The following is a 13,165-nucleotide window of genomic DNA, read 5'->3' on the forward strand; positions in this document are numbered from 1 at the left end:
ACAAAAAGCTTTTGATACACTTAAGTAGAAAATAGTCACAACACCAATCTTAGATTTACTAGATATTCAACAGCCATTTGAAATTGAAATAGATGCTAGTGGTTATGAAATGGGTGCAGTCTTACTTCAAAAAGGGAAACCAATTTGTTTTCATTTAGAAACTTTTTCTAAGGCAATAATTAATTATCCGACATATGATAAGTAACTATTTTCTTTGGTTGAAAATGTTAAGAAGTGGAAACATTATTTAATGGGTAAGGAAACAATGATTCACATAGATCATCAGTCGCTTCACTACATTCAGTCTCAAACTAAGTTGCAACAATCTCGTCATTACAAATGTATGGGATTTCTTCAGCAATTTCACTTAGTAATTAAGTACAAGAAAGGTGTGACAAACAAAGTAGCTGATATGTTATCTAGACCATATTTGAATGCTTCAGTAGTACTGCATGGTAGTTCTTTAAAGAATGAAAGCTATATAGAACAATATATTACGGATGTTGATTTCACAGATATTTATGAATCACTAACTCATGGTGCTCAAGTGGAAGAAATCAATTATCATGTTCATGACAGATTGTTATATCATCTGGGTCAGTTATGCATACGACAGATAGAAAGAGCGCATGTTGTTGGAGAAGCACATTCTTTTCGCATTTTAGGACATTTTGGAGTAAGCAAAACAATGGCACAAGTTCAAAGGTATTGTTACTGGCCTTGTATGTATGAAATTGTTGCTAAATACATTAAGGATGTGTGATGTGTTCAACCAGAAAACCAGGCAATCGAAAGATTGGTTTATACATGCCACTTCCAGTTCCTTTGCGACCATGGGATAATATTTCCATGGATTTTTTTGGAGGACTTCCTATGTCCAGGAGAGGGCATGATTACCTATATGTTGTGGTTGACAGATTAAACAAGATGTGTATTCTTGTTCCATGCAAAAAGCAAGTAACAGCTGAACATACTGCAAAGATGTTCTTCGATAAAGTATGGGTTCATTTTGGGTTACCTACTTCCATTATTTCTGATCGAGACACTCATTTTGTAGGAGAATTTTGGTCCACTTTATGGGAACTCATGGACACAAAGTTGAAGAAGAGCACAACATTTCATCCACAAACTGACGGACAAACTGAAGTGGTGAACATGACAGTCATACATATTCTCCAAGGTTATTGCAATAAACATCCTAAGTTGTGGGATGAATCTTTATCTTATGTGCAGCATGCTTACAACTGAGCCTTACATTCATCAACTAATCGACCGCCATTTGAAACATGTTTTGGGTATCTACCGAAGTCATCAATGGATTTCATGTTTGGTGAAGAGGATAAAGTGGGTGAACATGATGATGCGAACAAAGTAGTTAAGTTCATTCAACGGATACAACAGATACATGCAGTAGTGCAGGATCAGTTAGAGAAGAGTCAAGCCAAGTATAAAATGCGCCATGACAAGCATCAAGTCGATCATGATTTTCAGGTAGGCGATTAGGTATCGTTGTATATCAGTAAAGATAGGTTGAAAGGAGAAGGTAAGAAACTGAAACTTATCAGGTATGGCCCTTTCAAGATTATGGAAAATATTGGAAATAATGCATTTAAATTAAATTTACCACCTTACATGCGAATTTACTCCGTTGTAAATGTGGAAAATATGAAATTGTATGAACCTCTGATGATCATGGATCCCGAGGAAGACACATAGATTCCAACTATTGATGATTTGGCACTTGAGTATATGAATGAGTTTTAGTAATATATCACCTTGGATAGGAAGATTCGATCTTTGAGGCATGGAGATGTTTAATATATTCCAATAGGACTCAAAGGCATGAATTCGAGCAAGGCAAGGTGGATGAAAATTAGGAAAGTGAGGGAACTGTACCCTCACCTGATATCTACTTAAAATCAAACTTTTGTGGTCCAAAAGCTTTCAAGTGGAGAGGATTGATCCTGGAGGATCTCGTCAGATCAATTTCACAGGCTCAGTTCATCGTCAACATCGTTCTATCGTCGTCAGTGAGGTGTGGGTAAGTGATGTGGTCGTTGGGTTTGATGTCACATAGTGACAATTTGTTGTAAAAGGGTTTTGGTAACTTGATGTTCCAAGTCATGGAAAACTTGTATGAAAACCATTGTATTAAAAAAAAGGACCTATGGTGGACACCTAAGTCTAAAAACCTAAACCCATTATTCAAAAACTATATTGAAATGCATAAACCCTATGTTATACCCCTCTCGACCTATATAACACATAGCAAAAACATTGTAATACAACCCACAGTCTTAACCACAGTGAAACTGTGTGGGAGAAGACCTCGGGGACTATAACCATGTGAATAGGAAAAGTGTTATGGTTAACTAGGTGGAGTTCAGACCATAGCAGCTACCATTGCGGGTTGTGACATGTGAACAAAAGGGAAGTAACCGCATAGTTATTGTAACCGCAACAACTAAACCACACATCGGGAACGAAACTGTTGGGCGGAGAATGTGCCATGTGATCAGTGTGGTTACCGCGCCATTAGGGGTAGCCACCTGGTGTCCGAAAATGGTTAGACCCTACTATTCATATGCTAATAGTTAACTCCCTCCACGCTTTATCCTAATCATGAGCAATTTTGTGTTAATCCAAAGTCAGATTTGGGTTTTTCATTACAATTTGTTTTAAAATTAATTCAATGACCATGTATGGTATCCCTAGGTGGTAAACAACGACAAGATCGAGGACATGAGAACATAATTGCAGCTCCTACTTTCAGTGTTCATGCCAATCTTGGCTGGGAAGACCTCGGATGTATCTGCAACCCTTTAAAAATGCCTTTTTTTTTAATGAAGAAGGAGGAGTTATTTTTGAGTTTTGTATGCAGATTTTGGAGGATATAGGCTGTTTTCTTTTCAGTGTAACAGGAGCATCGGGAGTCGGAATTCGGAACTATGACAGGCATTAGAAAGATTGTTTAGAGAGATTTCTTATGAAAGTGACCAGAAGTGCCTACGTGCACATTCAGTTTGGTCAATTTGATGTGTAATCAACCTCTTCAGAATCAATCCTAATAAAGCAGTCTCCCATCTTGAAAGTGGACCCGTAGACGTAGTCCATTAGGGACTAACTCCATAATCAATCTTGATGTCTGGTATCGCTGTGTATTTGCTTTTCTTACTTATGTTTTGCATCTTACTTATGTTTTATCAACTGTCGTAAAGCCTTTTTCCTTAAGCAGTTCTCACGGTTTCAACACTTTAAGTTAACAATTATTTCACAGTTGGCATAATCAATTCTACATCAGTTTTAACATATTATCATTTCAGATCATGTCCTGAGGTGTTAGGTTTATCATTATGGTCTGAAAATTTTCTCTTTCCTTGTCTCTAATAGGAAAAGGGCATGGATCAAGCCAACCCCGAAGTACTTGATGCAATGTTGACCTTGGCTTCAAGTAGCTCTAGTTGACGCTCCAATGTACTCAGTTTGTAATTCAGTGCTGCTAACTTGCTTTTAGTTGAGGCCTTTGAATAAAGTATAAATATCAAATAGCCTTATGTCATAAAATTACACTACAAACAAAAGCAAAAATATTGTATGTCTAACAATTCCAAATGATTTTTTTATTCTCATAACTTGGTGTTGGAAAAATGAAGGAGAGCCTATTTATATGAAACCCTTGTTATGGAAAAACAAAGGAGAGACTATTTATATGAAACCCTTATGATTAGAAGTGTTGGGTATTGTTACACCATGTTTTCCCTAAGGAATTTATTACAGAGAATCTTATTGGTGATTTCATTGTGTGGTCATTTTAGTTCTTATTCTCTTGCTGCAACAAGGCATAGGGTGTTTATGGATCCATTGCCCATTGGTTCACAGATTACATTGTTTGGATCAACAATTGGTGAGTTCTAGGATCCTCCAAATGTGAAAAAGGTTGTTACCATCACTTGAAGTTCTGTAACATTGAACAAAATTTGGATTTCCCCCATGTGTTTTCTATAATTTAAGCTTTCCTACAGAGAAAATTCCAGGAGAATTGACATGTTCATAATTTTTATCTATTTATTTTTTTTTTTTTTCTGAAAGATAAAACTTCTTAATTTTTGTGGGTATGTTTTTCTTTATGATATGAATCCTTCAGCTCTATTGAAAATCAAGTTCTTGCCAATGTTGCAGTGATCATTGACCTATACAAAATTACTCAACATTCTAGGATAAGGCAGGGGATATATCAACACATTATGTGTTTGTGTGTGAAATGATTTAGTGAATCTAGATGATGAATTATGTGAATTGAATACGAACACTAATACAAACCCATCTAAACCAGCGTGTGATATACATATCGATGTTGCACACTTTCCAGTTACATAATGCACATCTAAGTTCACAAAATGATCAATAAATCATATATTTTAATTTAGGAGATCTATAATCAAGAACTCCACAACCTTGAGGTGCATAAAAGGGAGGTCTAGATGGGTATGTGTTAGTTCTTGAAACTAAGAGCTGGAAGACCATATTGGAGATCATCATAGAAATTTGTCATATATAAACTAAGACAAAGATGGGACTGTTTAAAAGTATTCCCTTTCATTGGAAAATATAGGTTTTTGTATTTAGAGAACACGGGATTTCATTGTAAAATATAGGTTTTTTTATTTAGAGTACACACGATTTCTATAGATCCATTGCACAATTGTCTTCATAGATAAAAGTTATTAATACATTTAATACTAAACATATGAAACCCAAATCTGTTCTAAGCCAAATGCAGAACAAAAAAAACCCTGCAAAATTTCAAAGCTAAAAAAGTGAGATAATAATAGAAACCCATATGAAACCTAGATCGATTCTAAGCCAGATGCAAAATAAAAAAGAACTCCAAATTTTCAGTGCCAAAAAAGTGAGATAACAATAAAAAGCCACATACCAAACTGTAGCATAAATTTGAAAAGATGACGAACATTGAGAGCCAAGGAAGAGGAGAACTCTTGATTATCCCAATTTGGTTGTACTGCTACGCCCACATTCACTGTGTTGGTAATGCCCCTAGTTTTTTCCATTCACTGCATTGGTAATGCCTCTAGTTTTTTCCATTCTGTTATTTATCTTAACATCGATAGTAGAGATAGCCCCTCACCAGTGTTATTGCTGCAAAACGGGGGCAATTGAGAGAAATCCCACATGCAAACATATTTTCAAGGTGAATCCAAAGCTTGAAATGAAATTTGGTAATGCCCCTAGTATTGCGCTTGTAAACCATATGTGGTTAGAAGAAAATAATAGGGCTCTTAATCAAGTTTCTTCCTTCCTATGGTTCTTGGCTAGGCAACTTATTGCACAACCAAAAGTGAACAACTTTGTTCTCTTCTCTTCGATGAATCTGACGCTAACTTGCCGGTTTTTTTTTTTTTTTTTGTCTGATGCTTGGCTTTGCTTGTTGTCTCTCTCTCTATGTCTCTACTATTTTCACTTACTGGTTGAAGTATGTCCTCCTCTTCATTCATGGGAGCAGGGTTTTTGTATCCCGTTTAACGACAAGTGATATCCTGTTGTTTTTCTTAAACACTGATGGTAGAGATAGCCCCTCACTAGTGCCGTTGCTGGAAATTGATGGTGATTGGGAGAAATCACACTTGCAAACATATTTTCAAGGTGAACCAATAGCGCGAAATGTGGCTGCTAGAAATTGGGGGCGATTGGGAGCAAACCCACATGAAAACATGGCGAATCAGGAGGTTGAAATGAAATTTGGGGAGGTGAAATCGACTTTTATCTCTCTTATTTTTCATAATATTGGTGGCTGAAATATAGTATTTATTTATTTTTGAAATATTTTTTGGGCGAAATATAGAAAATTGGTCTAATATAACAAATTTGCCCCTCTAAAATTCAAAACCCCTTAAATTCTCCCATGGGCTAAGATTCACCCCTAAAAGTTTCTATGGAAGTAAGCAAAAAACAATTTCTCCCTTAACACCTTGCACATGCTTTATTACTTCAGAACATCTAGTAGGGTAGGTGATTACAATCTCGATCAATATTTGTTGAACACTCATTTTCCAAGAAGAAATGGTATAATAATGTCCACTGTAAGGTCAAGATCTGGTTTAATCACTACACCTTTTGCCACCGAGTTCAAGTCAAGTCATGATTTTATACCTGACACTACAATGCTTAATAAAAAATGTCAGATGTCCCTGCAGAACTTGCAAGATTTGGAAATATCTATGACCTTATTTTATAGTACATTCTTCTTCTAAGGAGGCCCGTAATAACTAGAGTGATATAAAGTGTGCGGTCCCTGATAAAATTACATTTGCAGGAAACTATCATTATCTTATCATTCCGGTTGTTATTGGTGCAACTCTTAGAAATTTTAATTCGGGAATATTCCCTTCACTTCTTAAATCATGTGGTAATGAGGATTTGCAGCTCTAAGAAGCTACTGACAAACTTCTATAGCACATAATATGCAACTATGCCATTTGAGTCAGCCAAAAGCTGAGGAACTTATAGGTTATGACCTGTGGTGCATCCTATCTCCTAGCTCACATTACCATCCCTCTGGTTGAAAGTTTTTGTATTATATATCTATATATTGTTGTTGGCATATCAATGATATTTATTGGCTTAATCATTTAAGTGTGCATTAAAAGTATGTATTTGAATATTGTTTAAATAGTTGTTCTGCACGAGCAAGTTTCCAATTCATTGCAATGTTATGGTTAAGGTTTAGGTTACTAGAGATTGTATGCTTTTATGTTTGATTTTCTTTCTCATGTGGCTATCATTCTCTTTAACTCATTCTAACATGGGACCTTTTCTCCCAGTGTGATGCATAGTACCTCGTGTACCTCATTTTGTTTTCCATTATTTACCTTGGTTTTAAACTACCAAAAACCATTCAAACCTTTGTGTTCTAAGAATTGATCATCCACTAGAATTATGACAACTAGGGTTGGATGCCCTCTTTATGGTGGCTAATCTCACAGGAGGTGGAGGTTTCAAGTCATAGTGATGACTCTTGCGCATAGTCCTTTTTATGGCATCTCGCCTCATTCCTTTGGAAGCTATGGTAATAGTCAGAACTGATACACATGATGTTCAATCTCCCTCTCAACAAGTAGAAGTATTATGGTGGCTTACATATTGGGTTGTGTTATATTCTTTCCACGACTAGCCCACATAGTTAACTGGGGGTTAGAGGGGGGGAGGTCACAGGGGGTTTGAGGGGCACCCATAACCCCACTTTATGGGGTCTGGGGCAGCGCCCCGGAAAATTTTGGTTTTGGAACCTATGTTAGGTTGGGCGGACCCACCTATGGTTTTGTGCATGATTTTCGCACATGTTTTTTGGACGCGATGGTTTTCGGTCCATGGTATTGGACGCGATGGTTTTCGGTCCATGGTATTGGATGCTTTGGCATGTATAAATATGTATTGTAACATTGAAAGGAACATAATGAAAAATCAAGTTGGTAGTCCTGGTTTTGGGATCCAGGGGAAAATCTCTGTGTATATGTGTTTTATGTGTTGTGCTCTCGCATTGTTTATTTTCTGTGTTTTAGAATTCGTATGCAGGTAATTTCTGTACGGGGTTAAAACCTACATTTTGTATCAGAGCTGTTTTGGCTTCAAGGGGACGCCTTTGTTGCTGAGGGGTTTTGCTCGAGCCTGTGGTAGACCCTGTTCAGTGGGAGATCTGCGAGATCGATTCTAGTGGTGAAAGAAGATGGCAAGTAGTGGAAAAATAGAGATCGAGAAATTTAATGGTTAGAGTTTTGAGTTTTGGAAACTCAAGATGGAGGATCTGTTGGTGGATAAAGATCAGTGGATTGCGGTAGATCCAGATACTAAACCAATGGGAGTGTCTAATGAAGAATGGAAGAAGTTGGATCGGAAGGCAAAGAGCACAATACGATTTTGTGTCTCAGATTCAGTATTGCTAAATGTATCAGGGGAAGCTACAGCAAAGGCTTTGTGGGGCAAGTTAGGGACTTTGTACCAATCTAAGTCTCTGGTGAATAAATTGTTCCTGTGGAAAAAGCTGTATAACCCGAGGATGAAAGATGGAGGCTCAGTGACAAAGCATCTGAACGCATTTAATACTGTGGTAAGTTAGTTAGCATCTATTGATATTAAAATTTTAGATGAAGATAAGTGCATCATTTTGTTGTGTTCTCTACCATATTCGTGGGATAGTCTAGTTATTGTAATATGTAGCAATGCAACTGCCTTGCAGTTTGATGAAATATTCTGAGCCTTGCTGACGGAGGAGATGAGATGGAAAAATATGGAGAGCCAAAATGGTGATGCCTTGTCTATACGAGGACGACCCTAGAACAAAAACAAAAATAAGTCATCGAGTGGGAGATCTAAATCTAGAGGGAGATCTAAATCTCCAGGAAAACCTGTAAAGGTGGTGTGCTGGAAATGCGGAAAGGAAGGCCACTTCAAAAGGGATTGTAAATCTAAATCTCTTGACAAAGGAAAGGGATCTGACGAGGCTCCTTCTGCAGAGGTGAAAACCACCTCATATGAAGGTGGGGATGTGTACTTGGCTTCTTCAAGTACACATGTAGATCATGAGGCATGGGAAAGAAAACAACAAGTGGGAGAATGTTGGGTTGTGTTATATTCTTTCCACGACTAGCCCACGTAGTTAACGGGGGTTAGAGGGGGGGAGGTCACAGGGGATTTGAGGGGCACCTGTAACCCCACTTTATGGGGTTCGAGGTAGTGCCCCAGAAAATTTTGGTTTTGGAACCTATGTTAGGTTGGGCAGACCCACCTAGGGTTTTGTGCATGATTTTCGCGCATGTTTTTTGGATGCGATGGTTTTCGGTCCATGGTATTGGATGCTTCAGCATGTATAAATATGTATTGTAACATTGAAAGTAACATAATTAAAAATCAAGCTGGTAGTCCCGGTTTTGGATCCAGGGGAAAATCTCTGTGTATATGTGTTTTATGTGTTATGCTCTCGCATTGTTTATTTTATGTGTTTTAGAATTCGTATGCAGGTAATTTTTGTACGGGGTTAAAACCTACATTACAACCTATATTAGTATTAGCTCCAGTTATAACTGAGGGTCTTGACTCGTAGTTACATCTCATAATGGAGGCTCCCTAAAAGAGCAATGATAGATGAAGCCTACTCTCAACAATGGGTGGATCTATTTAACTTGGTCACGTCCCCCTTTCACCAAACAACAATATTTCTAGGCAATTGATTCTTCATATCCCTCAGCTCTATTCTTAGCTCCTTTGGCCTATTAACTTGGTTTCTTGGGCTCTCATACCAGTTCGATGAACAATAGAGGAAATAAGGAACTACTACATTAGTTAAAAACTAATAGAAATACCATACAATAAAAAAATAAGGCATTGGTACATTAGTTAAACACTCATAGTAATACTATACAATAAAACATAGTAGAGCTGTGGCTCCGTTAATTTGAATTGCTTAAAAGTGGAACAATAAATAGACACAAAATTTCATGGATAGATCCTCTAATTTTTTTTTTAAATACGAATAATTATTGCATTAATTCATTTTAGCTCTATATATGACTAATTGTTACCGAGTTTGAACTCTTCATAAATTACTAAAAGCTAAATTATGTGAAAATTGAAAGAAATTAACATTTCAACAACAAGAAACAATCCATAATCAAATTTCCTTGTTTCATGCTAAGCTATATATATATATATATATATATATATATATATATATATATATATATATATATATATATATAAACTATGAATTAGTAACACTGAATATCTAAAAATTGACTTTATTGTTACAACTATGATTATCATTAGGAAATTAAAAATTGTTTATTGCATATATCTTTGTTCCATGTTGCGACTAAGTAATAGAATCATTTATTTACAAAATTTATCCTATATATCTTACACATATAAACTTCAAAATTTAATTATGTTGATAGGAATGTTTATTTTGGAATTTTGGCTTTCTAAAATTTTAATTTAATTATCGATAATTATTAGGTGGATGATAGAGATTTAACCTCCACAAAATATTCTAGAATATTCTTAGTAGTATACACAAATCTAAGATAGATATATTTCCAAAGTAGTTATGCCTTTTTTTCCTTTCAATTAAATTAATAAATTATAGAAAATGCCACATGACAAGTGTCATATGAAATGAGTTATGGTTTTTTGGGCATGTGAAAGTGGTTATGCCTTTTTCTCCTTTCAATTAAATTCATTAATTATAGAAAATGCCATATGACAAGTGTCATATGAAATGAGTTGTGTTTTTTGGGCATGTGGTATTGATAAGCCATGTAATTGTAACAAAACCCGCTTGTTTACAAATTAAGAATCCCCATGATAAAGTGAGGGTGAATCTCCATGATCAAATATCTTTTGCTTATAGATGTATTAAAGAATTACATGGATAAATTGCAGCTTAAACATAGAAGTTTAATGTGCACATGAGAGAAGAGGACAAACACATAAAAGCATGAAAGAAGACAAGAGACTTGATAATGAAGTTCGTCCAATTTGGACTACGTATCCGGGCCCTCCACTTTGGAAAATGGCCGAAAAATGGAGAGCTCTGTTGCATAAACTAGCATCACCATTGAGTTCCTGTCACCGATAGGTGCAAAATCGATATAAAACTTGCCTAGTTATGACGCTGGACCAAAACTGACCCCCTGGAAAATGTGCTTAGGCAAGGTTCCGCCCCTTGTCACAGGTCTACTCACGGTTTCGCCACTTGTAAGTTATCTGCCTCAAATTGCGTGCATGCTCTCTCATCCCCCGATGCACTGTGCAAAAAGGTTTAAATATCAATTAGTGAGCGGATATTCCAAAGGAGGACTGTTGAGCGCATTGGTAAACATGACATTTGGTTGAGGAGGCATCGGGGGATCAAATCCTGCCCCTCCCGAATTAATATGTTGGTTTGATCGTTGGGTGGCAGGTCCATTGTTGTGGTGGCCCACGCACCATTCCCACCGGTGATTACGTTTAAAGGTGGAGGGGTGGGGGGGCGCCCCTGATTAATATATACCATTGTGTGGGTTCTAGGGTGGCGGGGTCATGGCCACCCATCCCACTTTGATTTAAGGTTCCGATTCTGGGGGCGGCAGGGTCATGGCAGCCTGCCCCCTTTTTTTAAATAAATGATATTGTGTGGTTCCAAGGGGTGGTAGGGTCATGGCCGCCCACCCTTTTTCTAATATTTATTTATTTTATTTTATTTTAAAAATGCATAACTACCGCCCCTTTTGGGAATTTTCTAGAACCTTAGGTGGTAGAAGATGAATTAACAGACCCACAATTTCACTTGAAAAACTGGCCGGATTTCGGTGTTGGGTTCTTGCCAAATTGCGCCCTCCTTAAGCCTGCCACATGGGTAATTCAACCCACAATTTTGACTGCTTCTATCTTCTTCATACGGACTTGGATTGGAGTACCGTTCACACCATTGGAATCAGGACAACGAGCACTTCGATCTGACGTCAAGTTAATCGACTTTCTACCACTTTGAATTTTGAGCCTTTTCCATGCCACTAGTGTGTGGAGATCCACCTGGATCAATCCTCCTCATTGAGGAGCTTTTGGATTGCCAAAAGCTTTATCATTCAATTGGAAAGTGATGAAATTATTCCCTCACTCTTTCTTTTTCCAGCCATTTTTCCTTGATAGGGTGCATCCCCTTAAAACCAACTCGAAGGTATTCCACTTCTCCCTATCGCGAATTCCTGGTTTTTCTGTCAAGGATGATATCTTCAGGCAACTCATCGAGATACTCTGGTGCAAAATCATCTATTGTATGAACTAATCCCACCTCTTTGGTTTCCATAATCAATAGTGGCTCATAAATCTTTAAGTTTTCCACATTCACTATGGAGTACATTTGCATATATGTCGAAAAATTGAGATGAAAGGTATTGTTTACAATCTTCTCAAAGATGGTGAATGGACCATATTGGATTGGTTGCAAATTCTTCCCTTCTCTCTTCATTCTATCCTTGCTGATATGGAACCACGCTTTGTCGCCCACTTGAAATTGATGATCGACTCGATGTTTGTCATGTCGAGCCTTATACCGGGCTTGAATTTTCTCCAACTGCTCCTGTACTACTTGGTGAATCAACTGGATCCGCTGAATGAACCACTGCGCTTTGTCCCTGTCATCACGTCCACTAGAGTCATCTTCCCTTCCAAAGACCATATCAAAAGGATCTTTGGGCAAGTAGCCAAAACATGTCTCAAATGGTGAACGATGCGTAGATGAGTGCACTGCTCGATTGTAGGAATGTTGCACATATGGAAGATGCTCATCCCACAACTTAGGATGTTTTCCATAATAGCCTTGCAACAAGTGTACCACAGTGCGGTTGACAACCTCTGTCTGTCCATTAGTTTGTGGATGAAATGTCGTGCTTATTTTCAACTTGGTGTCCATCATCTTCCACAAGTTGGTCCAAAACTCTCCGAGAAAGAAAGAGTCCTGATTTGACACAATCGATGTGGGCAATTCAAAATGGACCCAAACACGCTAAAAGAAAAGATAAGGAGTCTGCTCTTTAGTGATCTTATTTTTACAAGGCATTAAAATACACTTCTTGCTAAAATGGTCAACGACAACATACAAATAGTCGTGACTTTTTCTAGACAAAGGTAAATCTCCTACAAAATCCATTGACACACTTTCTCATGGATGACTCGGAATAGGGAGTGGTGTGTAGAGCCTGAGTTTTCTATTAGAGGGCTTTGAAACAGAACACATCACACATCCCTTTACATAGCGAGTCACAATGTTCTTCATATGAGGCCAAAAGAAAAATCTTTATACATGAAACAAATTTTTTTCAGCACCAAAATGACCAGACACAAGGGAGGTGTGGGCCTCCCTGATTACATGTCCCCTTTCCCCTGTGGGTATGCACAATTTTCCAAGGTGATACAACAATTTCCCCTGCAAGTGATAGTTGTCCACCTATAAACCATAGGTTAGTTTTGCATAAGTCTCCTTAAAGTCATCATCGTTAGCATATTGTTCAGCATAACTTTCAAAAGATAATGAAGCATTATGCAAAATGATAGAAGCAAAAATACGAGGGTGAGATAGCATATCGACCACTTTGTTGCTAGTGCCCTTCTTATA

This window comes from Pinus tabuliformis, chromosome 5_2 (assembly GCF_031772625.1).
Source record: "Pinus tabuliformis cultivar Carrire ecotype Pingquan chromosome 5_2, CPIR1, whole genome shotgun sequence".
NCBI classification, from domain to species: domain Eukaryota; kingdom Viridiplantae; phylum Streptophyta; class Pinopsida; order Pinales; family Pinaceae; genus Pinus; species Pinus tabuliformis.